The 15,622-nt window shown below is 37.0% G+C and overlaps 1 long non-coding RNA gene across 1 annotated transcript in view; it reads left to right on the forward strand.

The window, feature by feature from the left end:
• Positions 1-15,622, forward strand: part of LOC145521746 (uncharacterized) — a 300,074-nt gene that overhangs the window by 250,771 nt on the left and 33,681 nt on the right. Inside the window, exon 1 of the long non-coding RNA XR_014065658.1 lies at positions 15,032-15,223. This is a non-coding gene — a long non-coding RNA (uncharacterized LOC145521746). Of the gene's footprint in view, positions 15,224-15,622 lie in introns of the transcript that reaches the window.

Raw genomic sequence — 15,622 nt, forward strand, 5'->3', positions numbered from 1 at the left:
CAAAATTTATTTCCAACATAAGTAGCAGTGGAGATTTGGATGCTCAGCAGACTGCTCTGTTCTTTCAGAGGTGCCGAGTACTGGCTCTGGAGAGGATGTTCTTATTTGTATGCTTCAGATTTGGCTCATCAGTTGGCAATATGCAGCCCATGCACTTGCATAATATAGTGTTCATGGAGAAGGAGATTTCAGGCTGACAGTCTGTAGCTAGGATTCCCTCTCACAGCAGCTCCTGAGAAGATTGGTGTTAACTTGCCTGCCAATGCAGGAGACATAAGAGTTGAAGATTTGATCCCTGGGAAGGGAAGGTACCCTAGAGAAGGGAATGGCAACCCACTCCAGTGTTCTTGCCTGGAGAATCCCATGGACAAAGGAGCCTGGTGGTGTACAGTCTAGAGGGTTGCAAAAAATCAGACATGACTGAAGCAACTTAGCGCACACACACACAGTCAGATGCATGTAGGACTATACCCTGCCTAATCTTTACATAACCTAAGATATTATACTTAGTACTTTCAAAGGAATTTGTATTTCTAAGAAGTTTGAAATAGACATGGAAAGATAGTGCATATTTTCTAGTAATGAACTTCATCAATGCAATTATCTGTGTGATGACTTATTTAGGCTTTCTAATTGAATTTTTGTCTGGATGTGGCTTTAAAAGGGGGGTTATTTTGTGTGTATATGTTTAGGACTCTCTGATTTTGGTGAGTTGTTAATTCAGGGGAATTCAGAGCAGAAGAACTCGCATTGACTGGTGAATTCTTACGTAGGTAAGCTACTCATTGATAGAACCGATCAGATTACCTCCACTTAGCTCTGAACATCTGGATGCTTATTGTTTTATTGTGTATACTTTATTTTTAATATAACTTTTTCTGGGTTTATTAGAAGTCTGTTCAAAAGGAGCACTCTTAAAAGCACCAAATGTAAGTAAAACAAAACTGTGCTGTAGACTAGAATAAAATTGTTACTTGGACTTGTAAAATAAAGAAAAAATAGACATACCACATGTAAGGATAAAATTCTCAGTGGGAGACAGAACCCAAACACCAAACACCCTGCTAAAGGACACACAGGTGGTAAATTTCTGCCCTTGTTTGGCACTGGTCGAATATTCTCCAAAGTTGAACAGCCACACAGTGGAAGTTGCACATAAAACAGCTTAGCCATTGGGTGACTTTTATTACCTATCCAAGTAAAAATGCACATTTTTAGGGCAAGACAGGCTGAAATGTAAGAGCATACAGTACAAACTGTACACTAATAAAATTTTGTCTTGTGTGTGGTTTGGAGGTATGAACTCTCACGGCTAGACCAAGTTATAATCAAATTCCTGGCTTTGGGATCTTTTTTTCCCTTTTTAATAGCTCGAGGATAACCTCTGATACTGTAAATATAGTCTTAAAATCTGGATTATAGAGTAAAATGTGGAAATGATAATAATATTGTAATAAAAAATCTGAATTAACCTTTAGAAAGCAGAAGACTATTTTCCAAATCATTAGTCAGGAGTCTATTTTAATTTGAAATAGATTTCTATCTAAGACAATGGCAAAGCAAAACAAAAAACCTCAGAACAACCACACATACCAAAAAACAAACCAACAACCTCCCCCCCAAAAAAGCCCAATAATAATGTATATCTAGCACTATTTACGTCTATTTTTGAGTAGGATAAGCCATTTAATATAGGAACTAACTGCCAATCAAGCTAGGCTAGATAGTAAGAAAAGCAGCACAGCCAAAGTCAGGATGTCATCAATAATAAAACCGTCTCTTCAGGGGTTCCCTGATGGCTCAGTAGTGAAGAATCCATCTGCAGTGCAGGAGACACAGGAGATGTGAGTTCAATCCCTAGGTCAAGAAGATCCCCTGGAGGAGGAAACGGGAACCCACTCCAGTCTTCTTGCCTGAAAAAAATCCCATGGACAGAAGACTGATACAGTCTAAAGGGTTTCGAAGAGATGGATGTGACTGAGCACCACTGTACCTCATATGTATCAGGTAATGTGGCTTGGGATAATGTGATCTGAACACAGTAGCTGATTCAAATAACCAATAATCCCTCTATAGATCAGCTTCAATAACTGTTTTAAGGCTGTAAAATGAGAGGGGAAAAGTCAAGTCCCCAGTATTTTATGAGCACAACGACCCCTAAAATGTTTGGATAGTTTTCTGTACAGAGAGTAAGGTTCTCATCGATACCACTGAGCTTAGCTTCTTGAAGAGCAAAGATGTGTTTGTTTTACCACCAGCACCTAGCAGAGTGCCTTTCATTTTGAGTTTCTAAACAAAAGTTTATTCAATTAACATACTAAGAATTTTGGAAGTTTAGATAAAGTAGCTCTCTGGATAACTATAAGAGGTTTTAGAAGACCTCTTCAAGTCAGTACATTATTCATAGCCTCAATTGAAAAGATCATTTAAATCAAGGCATGACTGAGACATAAAAGAAATTAACACATTAAGTAGATTGAGTTCATTTTAGAGTCCTTTTCTGCCATACTTTCTTAAGATGTAGTAAACTTCACTTTTCAGAGACCACATGAAGGCATTTTCCTCTATAAAAGTTCATATTCAAGCATAAATTATCAAATATTATTAGTTAAAATATAATTAGTTAATAATAATAATTAATTGTTATTAATCATTAGTTAATGATCATGCAAGTACTTACTGAGACCCATTCTAGGGATGCAAGGGTAAATGAGAGGAGACATAATTCTACTTTTCATGAAAATTCTAGTTTAGTGTTCAACAAAACTTCCTATTTTTTTTATGGAAACTTTCAAACATACACACATGTGAAGAGAACACTTTATGGAACCCAAGATACCTACTGCTTGCTCGCTAGTTATCTCCATATGGACTCTCTATCCCACACTAGCCTGATTATTTTGAAGTAGATCTCAGACATCAATTGTTTTATCTTAAAATATTTTAGTTTGTATCTGTTAAAGATAGTAATTCTCTAAGAAAGCTATAATACCCATTGTTACACGTAAATAAATGTTAATATAATAGTTATTTAATGCCATAAAGAAAGAATCATTGTTCTTGTTTATTTCACACCAAAACACACAACTTTTTGTAAGTTCCATTTTAGAGTGATATGTCTGTTAAATTTCTTTTAATTTAGTTTTTCCTCTTCATAATGCATGTGTATATATATGTGTGTGTTGAGAAAACAAGATCAGTAGAATTTCCCTCTCTGGAATTTACTAATTACATGCCCAAAATGTCATCTAACATATTCTGTTTTCTTTTAAAGTTCTTATAAACTGTTAGTAAGACCTAGAGTCTTGTTCAGATTTAATTGATTTTTTTTTCATTCTTTTTGTCAAGATTAACAGATATGGATGTTTGCTAAATATACATATATTTTTTTAAAACAGTATATCAGATTTTTATTAAAATTAAGCATATTTAGAACTCAAAAATTAAACATATGATTAAGTAATTTTTAAAATGTTATCTAAATTCCAGGAACTAGTAAGTGATTATAGCAAGGCTGCCGGATCCAAGATTTAGGTTAATGCAAATGTAATTGTGCTTTCAGACCATGAATTTTAAAATCATTATAACTAGGCTCGAATACATCTTTATTAATCAAAATAGGAACCATTATAATCAACACATTTTTACCAATGAGCAATAAGTTTGTCTGTTCTTGTAACATAAAAATCTGCACTTTGATATTTAATGAACACTTGGAAAGCATTTTCAGCCTCCAGTCAATCCTAAAGGAAATCAACTCTGAATACGCATTGGAAGGACTGGTACTGCGGCTGAGGTTTCAATACTTTGGCCACCTGATGCAATGAGTTGACTCATTGAAAAGACCCTGATGCTGGGAAAGATTGAGGGCAAGAGGAATAGGGGGCAACAGAGAGGATGAGATGATTGGATGGCATCACTGACTCAATGGACATGAGTTTGAGCAAACTCCAGGAGATGGTGAAGGACAGGGAAGCCTGGCATGCTTCCACGGGGTTGAAAATAGCTGGACACAACTTAGAGACTGAACAACAATAACAACATACCAGTTGTGAACTAGCAGAATTTGAAATTAAAAACGCAATAACATTTTCACTAGTATCTCCCACAATTAAATACTTAGGTGTAAATATAATAAAATATGAGCAAGATCTATATGAGAAAAACTACAAATCTCTGATGAACAAAATCAAAGAAGAACTAAATGAAAGGACAGGGAATCCATGGTCATATAGGAAGACTAAATGTTGTCAAATTGTCAGTTCCTCCCAACTTGATGAATAGATTCAGTGTAACCCCAATCAAAATCCGAACAAGTTATTCTGTGGATATAGACATACTGAATCTATAGTTTATATGGAAAGGCAGAAGACTCAAAATATTCAATACAGATTTGCAGTAGAACACCTATAGAGAATTGACACTACTTGATTTTGAGACTTATTGTAATCAAGACAGTGTGGTTTGGAGAAATAATAGACACATAAAAAAAAGATAGGCACAATCAATGTAGTAGAATAGAGAACTCAGAAATAGACCCATATTAATATAGTTAACTGATCTTTGACAAAGAACAAAGACAATACAACGAAGCAAAGGTAGTCTTTTCAACAAATGGTACTGAAACAACTGGACGTCACATGCAAAGAAAAAAATCTACAAACAAACCTCACACCTTTCACAAAAACTAACTTGAAATGGATCATGCAAATGTAGAATGCAAAACGAAACCTCTAGAAAATAACATAGCAGAAAACCTAGATGACCTTGGGCATGGTGAGGACATTTTAGATTTAACACCAAAGGCATGATCCATGCAAGAAATTATTGATAAACTGGATGTCATTAAAATTAAAAATTTCTTCTCTGTACAGGACAATGTCAAGAGAATGAAAAAGACAAATCACAGACTGGGAGAAAATATTTGCAAAAGACACATCTGATAAAGAACTTGTATCCTAAAGGTACAAAGAACTCTTAAAACTCAACAATAAGAAAACGAACAACCTAATTCTAAAATGAGCCAAAAACCTTAACAGGCACTTCACCAAGGGAAATATACAGATGGCAATAAGCATAGGAAAAGATGCTCCACATCCTATGTCATCAAGAAAATGCAAAATAAAACTACAGAGAGACATCACTACACATCCAATAGCCAAAATCCAGAACACTAACACCACTTACTGGAGAGGATGGGGGGCAACAAAAACTCTCATTCATTGCTGGTAGGGATGCAAAATGTACAGAAGACAGCTTAACAGGTTTTACAAAGCTCACTCTTACTATATGATCCAGCAGTTGCACTCCTTGACTTTTACTCATAGTTGAAAACATACATTCACACTAAAACCTACACATGGTATTTATAGCAATTTTACTCTTAATTTTCAAAACTTGGAAGCAACCAAGATGTCCTTCAGTAAGTGAATGTGTAAATAAGCTGCAGTACTCCAGGCAATGGAGTACTATTTAACTCTTTATGCTATCAAGCCATGAAAAGACTAAGTGAAAGAAGCCAATCTGGAAAGGCTACATAATATATAATTCCAACTATATGACATTCTGGAAATGGCAAAAACTGTAAACACAAGAGAGAGATCAGTAGTTGCCTGAAGTTGGGGGAAGGGAAGGTGAACAGGCAGAACAGAGCATTTAAGGGTCACTAAAAACTTATGGTTAGTCTAAACCAAGAATGAACCCTAAAGTAAACTATGCTCTTTGGATGCTTATGAAGTGTCAGTGTAGGTTGATCAACTGTAATGAATGTACCACTCTGAAGGGAGACGTTGACAGTGAGGGAGACTATGCACATATCGGGGCAGGGAGCAGAGGAGAAGAAGAAATTAAATTTTTCTGTGACTCTAACACTGCTCTAAAAAGAAATAAAGTCTTTTTTTAAAAAAGGATGTCTAGACCATCGTGATGTGTGGCCTCATCCAAGTCCATTAACCTGCCTGAACCACATTTTCATACTGATATTAAAAAGTCTTCCAACTGAAAGTCCAAGACTCTGAGATCACTGATCACAGTTTGAGATCACCGTATTCCAAAGCCATTTACCAACATCCTTTTATTGTTTTAAGACAGAAGGAGTCTATGATTTATTATTTTCATACACAATCAAGTTCATTCTCAGCAAGCTGGAGTCACCTCAGATACATTGAAGTACCCATACCATTTCCTTTGTTTTGAAGGAGATAAATAGTTAACATTCTAGAAAATTATATTGCCCCTACCCTCATTCCATTTCCCAAAATCTCACTTGCTCAATTCTCAAAAAAGTCTTGTTAAGTAAATTCTTTTCTGATAAGGTGAGGTGTCTAGCAAACAAAATGATTTAAATATTTGAAGTCAAGTCAAACTTGTTACTTTAGTACATTACAAGAAAGCAACAGGTTTATCATCATATTGTTAATTTTGAAAAATCTTTATAAAATTCTCATTTCATGGATGGATTTTCAGTAGAAGCATGCTCATTTTAGCTATTTAAGAATTCATAACTTTAAAGCATGCATTTTTTTCCCTACAGGAAAATACTTGCTTACCAAAGGGCCTTAGAGTTTCCCATTCTCATGAAAATGATAGACTAACAAATATCTATAGGCTTAAATGCAGTCTATTTGAACAATCATTGGTTACTCCTGTTGTAGCTATGACCTCTATGGATCACATAAAGAAGCAAATTCACTGAATTTACTTCAGACCTGTCTTTTGCATCCAGTATCTTCAGGGCAACATTACTTCATAGGTCAGAGATCTGCTATCAGGGAATCACACTGGTCAGCCGGCAGGACAGTTAGAGTAGCCAGCAGGAATGATCACAGACATCTGCTCAGTCCTCGGGGAGGTTGCAAGCTTGTTTATGTTAAGAACTCTTGCTGTTAGACAGCAGAACAAACTTCTTTAGAATGTGTTCCCATAATACTCCCTAAGGCAATGACGCACAGCTGTAGAGAGGAAATAGGCTCTTTAATTTGTTAACCATGCCCAGAAAAGAAGAAAACAAAATGCTCAAAAGAGACTATAAAGAGGTCTTTTAAAAAGTCTTCTCTAGAAACAACTGAAAAAAAGAAGCACTAAAAACTCCCCCATCACATAAAATGTACATAGATGGCTCGTTTGTTCCTTAGTATATCCAAACTTCAATTTGAATCTCACAAAATCTTTTTCTTCTGACTTTTTGGTTTTACTTCTTAGTGATCACATTGTCTAAAGACTGTGCTACCATAAGACCTCTAAATCATTACTGTTGAAAGATTTCATTTGGAAAAATTCAGAAAGTCGGGAAAACAGGCCTAAACTTCTGGCCAGAAGATTGAGGTTAAGATAAGGACGTGCTTTCCTTCAAATGAGGGTCCCAGACTTTAGAATAGGAAGTTGAATATTTTAATCCAACTCCAATTTACAGCCCTTATCAAAACTTATTTTTTTTAAAAAAAATGTTTTCCAGCTTCTATATTTTAAATGCATTTACCTTGGATATCATGAAATATTTCAAATACAATGAAGTAAAACTACACCATAACAAGTGTCTTGAGCCAAGATCCATCTACCAAGCTCCATCAAGTTCTAAAAGTTGGCTATATTTGCTTCAACTTTTAATTTTTGTAAGAAATAGTTCATTACAAATATAATCGATATTTGTTGACTGCCTCTCTTATATTTGATGTCAGTTTCTTCCTCCTTCTTAGCCTTTCCAGAGAAAATCATTAATCTAAATTTGGCTATCATTCTCATGCATTTTTACACTATTATAGCACAGTATCCAGAGTTGCTTGGCATGTCTTTAGATTTTACATAACTGGTATCATACTGTATGCATCCTTCAGTGAAGTTCTTTCTTAATACTGTATTCAAGATTTAATCAAGTTGATATGTACAGCTGTAGTTCATTCATTTTCCCTGGTGTACCATAGCTATTGCAAGATATCTTACAATTTATCCATCCAAGGTTTTAATTTTTTTACTGTTACTCATGATGCTATGAACATTTTTGTATGTGTTTTTTTGAGTACATGTACAACATAGTCTCTAGATTTTCAACTTTAATATTGTCAAAATACTCTTCAGAATGATATAGCAATTTACACTTCCACTAGACTCCAAATCCTTTTTTTTTTTTAATGAATCATAAATTTTATTTCAAAATGTAAACATCACTAAACATGCATACACGTTAAAACAATAAAATTTACAGTTTCGTTAATTTTTTTTCTTTTTGCATAGGACATCATTACAATATAGAATCTATGCCTTACAAAATACATACAAAGTTTTATCCGAGCAAGCCAAGGCCAGATTGGGAACTGTACAACTGCAATACTTCACTGTAGTGATCCGGGAAAGATGAGACGTGGCCTTCGGAAGCATGGTGTGGTGCTGGTTAAGAAAACAAAACCAAACCAAACCAAACCAAAAGTTCCTACAGAAAAGTGTGCTCGATGGAAATGGTCTTGGACCCTTGGAGTCTACCGTGGGGTTTGGCAAACAATCCCAGAGAAGCTCCATCAATGGCTTTGGGAAGAGGAGGGGCCGTCTGTGAAGTCCAGGGTGGCTGAGACCCCTAGTGCACCCAGCACACAGAGATTCCCGGGCGGATTCCTGGCCTGTGGGAGCCATAACGGCCCTGCCCCCCACAATGCACAGCTGCTCAGCTACCCTCCAGCCCTCAGGGTCCTCGGCACTTGGCACAGGGACTCTCCAAGGTGAGCCTCCTGCCCACATGCCCAGAGACAGGCACCCTGACCCAGGAATGGACCCTGGGAGGTGGCCCTCTGCTCCAGGGATGGCAGGCTGGCCTGGGACAGGTGCTCCTGGGCTGAGTAGGGGAGACAGCCTTCACCCAGACCTCTGGTTGCCTGGCAGGCATTCGGCTTGGTTTCCAAACAAACATGTGCGGCAGCCTGTCACCATATCCTGGTGCCCTAGGAGAAGGCTGCTGGTGCCCTAGGAGAAGACATCCTGGAGCCCTAGGAGAAGGGTGCTCATGCACCCCTCCCCCACCCCCCACATCTCCTGTGTCCCCCACAGCGAATGCAAGGTGTTCAGGGCAGGGGAAGCAACTTGCTCTCATTCGTTCCTCTTTAAATAAAAGTAGTAAGGTTTTAAAGCTGCACGAGAAGGGGAGAGGCTGGGCGGGGCCAGGGGGCACACTGCAAGTCCCATATGGCAAGAAGGGTTCAGTAGAAACCAAGTATGGCCCTGGACTCCTGCCTCCCACCACACCCAACTCTTCTAACTGATGAGACAGAGTAGTGGGCGGGAGGAAGGGCTTCTCCCTGAACGGTGTTCAGGCATTTATCAGTAGTAAGCTGGACGGTGCATCTGAGTTCTGATACAAAATTCTCTGGAATGTGTCTGGGACAAACCTTTGAAGCTCAAGTCTTGGAGTCAGGAGAATCAGTTACAGGACCTGGCTTTCCCCAGGGCAATCCTGAATTCAAGAAAAGTCTCGGCCCACATCCTTAGTTTTAGCTTTGGAAGATATACGGTCACCAGAATCGAATGTGGGATCTTTGGACAGCAGAGATGTGGGTAACCTGCAGAGCATTTCTTACTGGCTGCAGTGTGACCAACCCATCAGTCTTCAAACCCTTCAGCACTGAGTCTTTGAATGACTTTGTAGAAGGGTTAAGAAAATTTAAAAAAAAGTGGCAGCTGTTAGAAGTTAAAAACAAAATTAGGTAGCCTTGTAAACACAACCGAAACCAGGAGCTGAGCATCAAGGGGACGCTATTGCTCAGGTCACACTTCCCTGCTGGGCGGTCCTTCTCTTGCTGAGCTCAAGGAGCGAGTCCCTTGGGGCGCTCTGACCCTGCAGCCACCTTAGCACCTGCTTCTGGCAAGAAAAGCAGCCGGATCTTCTGGGGACTTAGACTCCAAATCCTAACCAACACTAGATATTGCCAACAATGTAAATTTTGTTAATCTGAAGTGTATGTTTCAAATTTAAACTTAACTTTTTTACTAGCACTCTTTCCATAATGTTTATTAGATTTCAGCATCTATTCTAATATATTGCATGGGTTTACTGTATTCATAGGAGTTATTATTTCTGCATAATTATCTTTTGTAAGATATAGCACTTATAAATACCTATTCCAAATTATAGATTTTTAAAAAAATTTGTTCATAGGTGTCCTTTTTTCTGGACGAACAGAAATTTTTAAAATTAATATATGTCAATTTATCCACAGTGAAATTCTTCCCTGTTTGAAGGTCATAAATATATTCTCTTAAATTTTCTTTTAACAGTATTAAGTTGATCATATAACATCATTCTTTCAACCTACTAGGATATGTCCTTAATAAGTGTTATTTTAATTTCTTAGTACCTCATTTAAATTTTCACCTTTAAATTCACAACAAAGTTTGTTTATATAACTGACCTTACTCTTACTGTATTTGTTTGGCTTTTGTATCAATATATATTAATCTAACTGAATTAGTTGGCAAGTTTCATTCCTTTTACTGTTGACACATAGCATAGATTACTTGTTCCCTGAAAGTTTTCTAAGTTTTATAAAAAAGTTTTATAAAAAGTTTCCCAACCCTTGTTTGGAGAGAGAGGTTGGGAACCCCCTAGAATACTAAAATAGTTGCTTTGATTGGGTCAAGGTTTAATAGTCATTGTCTTTGTTTTCTATTCCAACACAATTATTGGAAATTCTTCTATAAAAATTATGGTTTTTATCTAAATATTTACATGTAGATAAAATTTAGGACTAAAATTGTTAAAAATCATGAATTATTTTTAAAGTTGCGTTCAGTTCAATCCAGTCGCTCGCTTGTGTCCAACTCTTTGTGACCCCATGGACTGCAGCATGCCAGGCTTCCCTGTCCTTCACCAATTCCCGGAGCTTGCTAAAACTCATGTCCATCGAGTCAATGATGCCATCCAACCGTCTCATTCTCTGTCATCCCCTTCTTCTCCTGCCTTCAATCTCTCCCAGCATCAAGGTCTTTTTCAATGAGTCAGTTCTTCACATAAGGTGGCCAAAGTGTTGGAGTTTCAGCTTCAGCATCAGTCCTTCCAATGAATATTCAGGATTGATTTCCTTTAGAATAGACTGGTTGAATCTCCTTGCAGTCCAAGGGACTCTCAAGAGTCTTCTCCAACACCACAGTTCAAAAGCATCAATTCTTTGGCACTCAGCTTTCCTTATAGTCCAACTCTCACCTCCTTACATGACTACAAGAAAAACCATAGCTTTGACTGGACAGACCTTTGTCTGCAAAGTAATGTCTCTACTTTTTAATATGCTGTCTAGGTTGGTCATAGCTTTTCTTCCAAGAAGCAAGTGTCTTTTAATTCCATGGCTGCAGTGATTTTGGAGCCCCAAAAATAAACTCTCTCACTGTTTCCATTGTTTCCCCGTCTATTTGCCCTGAAGTGATGGGACCAGATGCCATGATCTTAGTTTTCTGAGTTTTAAGCCAGCTTTTTCATTCTCCTCTTTCACTTTCATCAAGAGGCTCTTTAGTTCTTTTTTGCTTTCTGCCATAAGGGTGGTGTCACCTGCATATCTGAGGTTATTGATATTTCTCCGGGCAATCTTGATTCCAGCTTGTGCTTCATCCAGTCTAGCGTTTCTCATGATGTACTCTGCATATAAGTTAAATAAGCAGGGTGACGAGATACAGACTTGACGTACTCCTTTTCCTATTTGGAACCAGTCTCTTGTTCCATGTCCAGTTCTAACTATTGCTTCTTGACCTGCATACAGATTTCTCAGGAGGCAGGTAAGGTGGTCTGGTATTCCCATCTCTTGAAGAATTTTCCAGTTTGTTGTGATGCAAACAGTCAAAGGCTTTAGCATCATCAATAAGGCAGAAGTAGATGTTTTTCTGGTATTTTCTTGCTTTTTCAATGATCCAGCGGATGTTGGCAGTTTGATCTCTGGTTCCTCTGCCTTTTCTAAACCCAGCTTGAACATCGGGAAGTTCTCGGTTCTCGTGCTGTTGAAGCCTGACTTGGAGAATTTTGAGCATTACTTTGCTAGCGTGTGAGATGAGTGCAATTGTACAGTAATTTGAGCACTCTTTGACATTGCCTTTCTTTGGGATTGAAATGAAAACTGACCTATTCCAGCCCTGTGGCCACTGCAAAGAAAGTTGCATTGGATTTTAGTAATGTTCTGTGCATGCATGCTCAGTTGTGTTCCACTCTTTGTAATCCTATGAACTTTAGCCCACCAGGCTCCTCTGTCCATGGAATTTTCCAGGCAGGAATGCTGGAGTGGGTTGCCATTTCCTCCTCCAATATTAATGTCCTATTTATGTTATTTATTCATGTCTTTTTTCCACTTTATCAGTTATGTAAAATATTCTTCCTATTGTTAGCCATTTTAAAAACCATATTGTTGATCTGAAGGTTTCTTTGTTCTCATTTTGAGTTCCTGCTTTTCTATATGTAACATCATTTCTTCTATCTTTAGGTTTTTACCCACCCTTTTTCTAGGCTTTTGAGTAAAAGCTATGCTTATCTATTTTTTAAGCACTCATTTTCTGATAAATGCATTCGAAAATCTAACTTTCCCTTTAAAGATCTTGCCTTAACAGTTTTATTCAGACTCATTTTGAGGGGAGGATTTTGATTTTGTTTTCCCTCCTTCTGCCTGTTTTTTCACCGTCTCTTAGTGATAGTTTTGTGTAAACAGGTGACACATTGCTTTTTTTTTTTTCAGATTCTTTTCCCAGGGGTAAGGATAGTCCAATTCTAGGGGTGATCAAGACTAGAGTAAAAATTTTAAATTACACATGTTTATCTTTTTGACAAATCATTAACAATAGTACTCAAAAGGTTAAGAAGATTACTATCTATTTCCTGTCCTATGAAAAAGTGATATACAAAAACCTTTACATGTAAGAAAAAGAATTTAAGGGGAAATGACAAAATGACTTAATGATTGCTGTTATGCTTTTCCAATGTTTTGTATATATCTGTTGATAATTGACCACTTGGCTGTGATCGCTGGGCAGAGAAGAGAAAGCCTAGGGCTAGAATCTATTGCAATAAAAAATAATCAAGCACTATCATTGGACACTTGCCACTGCAAAATGAAAAAAAAACACACAAAAACCTATGGTCTCTAACAGTGAATGCATTGTCTAGTTAAGCTATAACAATCTCAGTCATAATGCATGTGAATGAGGAAATAAAACTTATTTTAGCAAATAATGTTTATATTTGAGCGTAATTCTTTGGGTTATATTTATTCGAAAGAGACCTATAGAAATACAGAAAATAAGAATATGCTAACCAGAAAAACTGGGATGTGAAAAAGATGTTTGTGTTAATAATGTCAGAAATAGCATGTATTTTAATTTTGAAACTCACTTAGAAACATTACAAAAAACATACTATGAAGAATTTAAATGCGGGCAATTTTTTGGCTTTTCATAGAAATTTTAATGTTTCATATTCTTGAACTTCAAATTACTTTTTATTTACAGGTTTTTATGGTACTTTCCCCAAGTTGGGAACCAATGTTTCGGAATAAATTCTTACAATAGCCTTACAAGAAAAAAATGCAAACCTAGCTTTTTGTGTGATGCAATTTGACCCACTTTTGAATTCTGTCTCTGACACTTGACTGCGGTAGTCATGAATTTCACTTTGTGATGTCTACACAAGGTATTTTTGGTGTTGTTGGTAGTTTATCTATCTATCCGGTATTTACCATCATCTATCTTGTTATCTCTTTCAACCTACAGTTCATGTTTATTACATCTTTGCATTTGTGACCTTATCGCTCTTCTGTAACTTCCATAAGATGATGTCACAAGTTCTAGATCTACTTTTCATTTAATTTTTCTTTCATATTTTCAATTTCTTTATCTCTTGTGATATGTCCAATAAGAATCCTTTGACTTGATATTTCATCATGTTGATCCTTTTATTTATCTCTTTTAAGATATGATTTTTAGTCTCTTACCATGGGAAATTTCAAACATATATCAAAATAGAAAAAAATACAGCAAAACCCATGTATTGTAGGTACAAATTGTAGATGGAAGCCCAATATCTATTATTAAATTATCTTTAACTGTTACTGAAACACAACGAGCTTTGTTTCATCTATCAGCATTCTCTTGAATTTTAATTTCTATGGTAAGATTTTTAATTTAATGATATATTTAATTATTTTTAGTAAGTTAAGTTTTTGCTTGTATCATTCTGAGTTTTCAGGTACAGCTTATTTGGTTACTTAAATATGTGGTCTCCCTTTCATTGTATTCTTAAATTTTTGGTAACTCTGATTGTGTGCTCAATTTGGGGGCTGAAATTTTGATTATATTATCTGTTGTATGTGTTTTGCACAATCCAAAGAGAATTAAGGTTTGTAGTGAGGTGCTGGAATTTATGCAGGAGACTGTTTGAAGAGAGATCCTGGAAGAAGCAGAATGTGTCCAGTGAGACAAAGTACATCAGGAGCTGGTCTTCTGGGTATGGGGACACATACTTCTAGGTCTTGCCAACCACCTGGAGTTCTGCCTCTTTTTCTTAAACCCAAGCTCCCACATACTGATGCCTCTAGGTTGCAGACATCCTGAATAGTCAAGAAATAATGAACCAGGAGTTTGACCTTCCAGAACATCTTGCTACTGTACCAAATAATTCCCCCAAGAGTTACCTCTGCCTCTGTTTCCTCTCTATTTACACCACATTATCTGCCTAATGTGGTTCTGCTACTGTGTACCTTTCATCATTCAATTATTTCCCATGGTTTCCAGTCAATGAAATGTTTCCTTTCTATTTTTCTAGTATAGTCCTGAATTATTTTTTTTTTAATTTTGTAGGCACCATATGACACTGATTAAGACTGTGGACTCCAGGACTTCCCTGATGGTGCAGTAAGAATCAGTCTGCCCATGCGAGGGACCCTGGTTCGATCCCTGGTCTGGGAAGATTCCACATAGTGCAGAGCACCTAAGCCTGTGCGCCATAACTACTGAGCCTGTGTGACACAACAATGAGCCCATGTGCTGCAACTTCTGAAGCCCACATTCCTAGAGCCTGTGCTCCACAACAAGAGAAGCCACTGCAATGAGAAGCCTGCATGCAGCAAAGAAGAGTAACTCCTGATCACCGCAACTAGAAAAAGCCCACTCAAAGCAATGGAGACCCGGCACTAGCAAAAAAATTTTAAAAGTATGGCCTCTGTATTCAGACTACCTGGGTTGAATTTTGGCTCTACCATTTCCTGTGTGGACTTCGGTAAGTTTATTAACCTCTCTGTGCTTCAATTGCCTCAAATATAAGATGGAAATCAAAATGATCCATGAGGCTGCTATGAGGATTAAATATATTGGCATCTAAAATGCTCATAACAATATTTGGTTCAGAGTGTAGTGTGATTCTAAAATATAATTTTATTAAACTTGGAAGATCCATGTTCAGAAATGCAATCTTTCCAAGCAAAACCTGAAAAAATGTTTGATACATTCTAGGCAAGCACATAAGATTTTGAAGAGCTCTATCAAAAACAGGAGACAATTCTGAACGGCTTCTAGACTCAAGCAAGAGTGCTTTAACATACCTGGCATTCTGATACATTCCAGGTTAAAGCTCGTTTGTTTTTAATATTGTTGATATGATCTCAAATAGTAAAAGAAC

The sequence above is a fragment of the Giraffa tippelskirchi genome, chromosome 9 (assembly GCF_054371585.1).
Source record: "Giraffa tippelskirchi isolate mGirTip1 chromosome 9, T2T-mGirTip1v1.2.pri, whole genome shotgun sequence".
Lineage (NCBI taxonomy): Eukaryota > Metazoa > Chordata > Mammalia > Artiodactyla > Giraffidae > Giraffa > Giraffa tippelskirchi.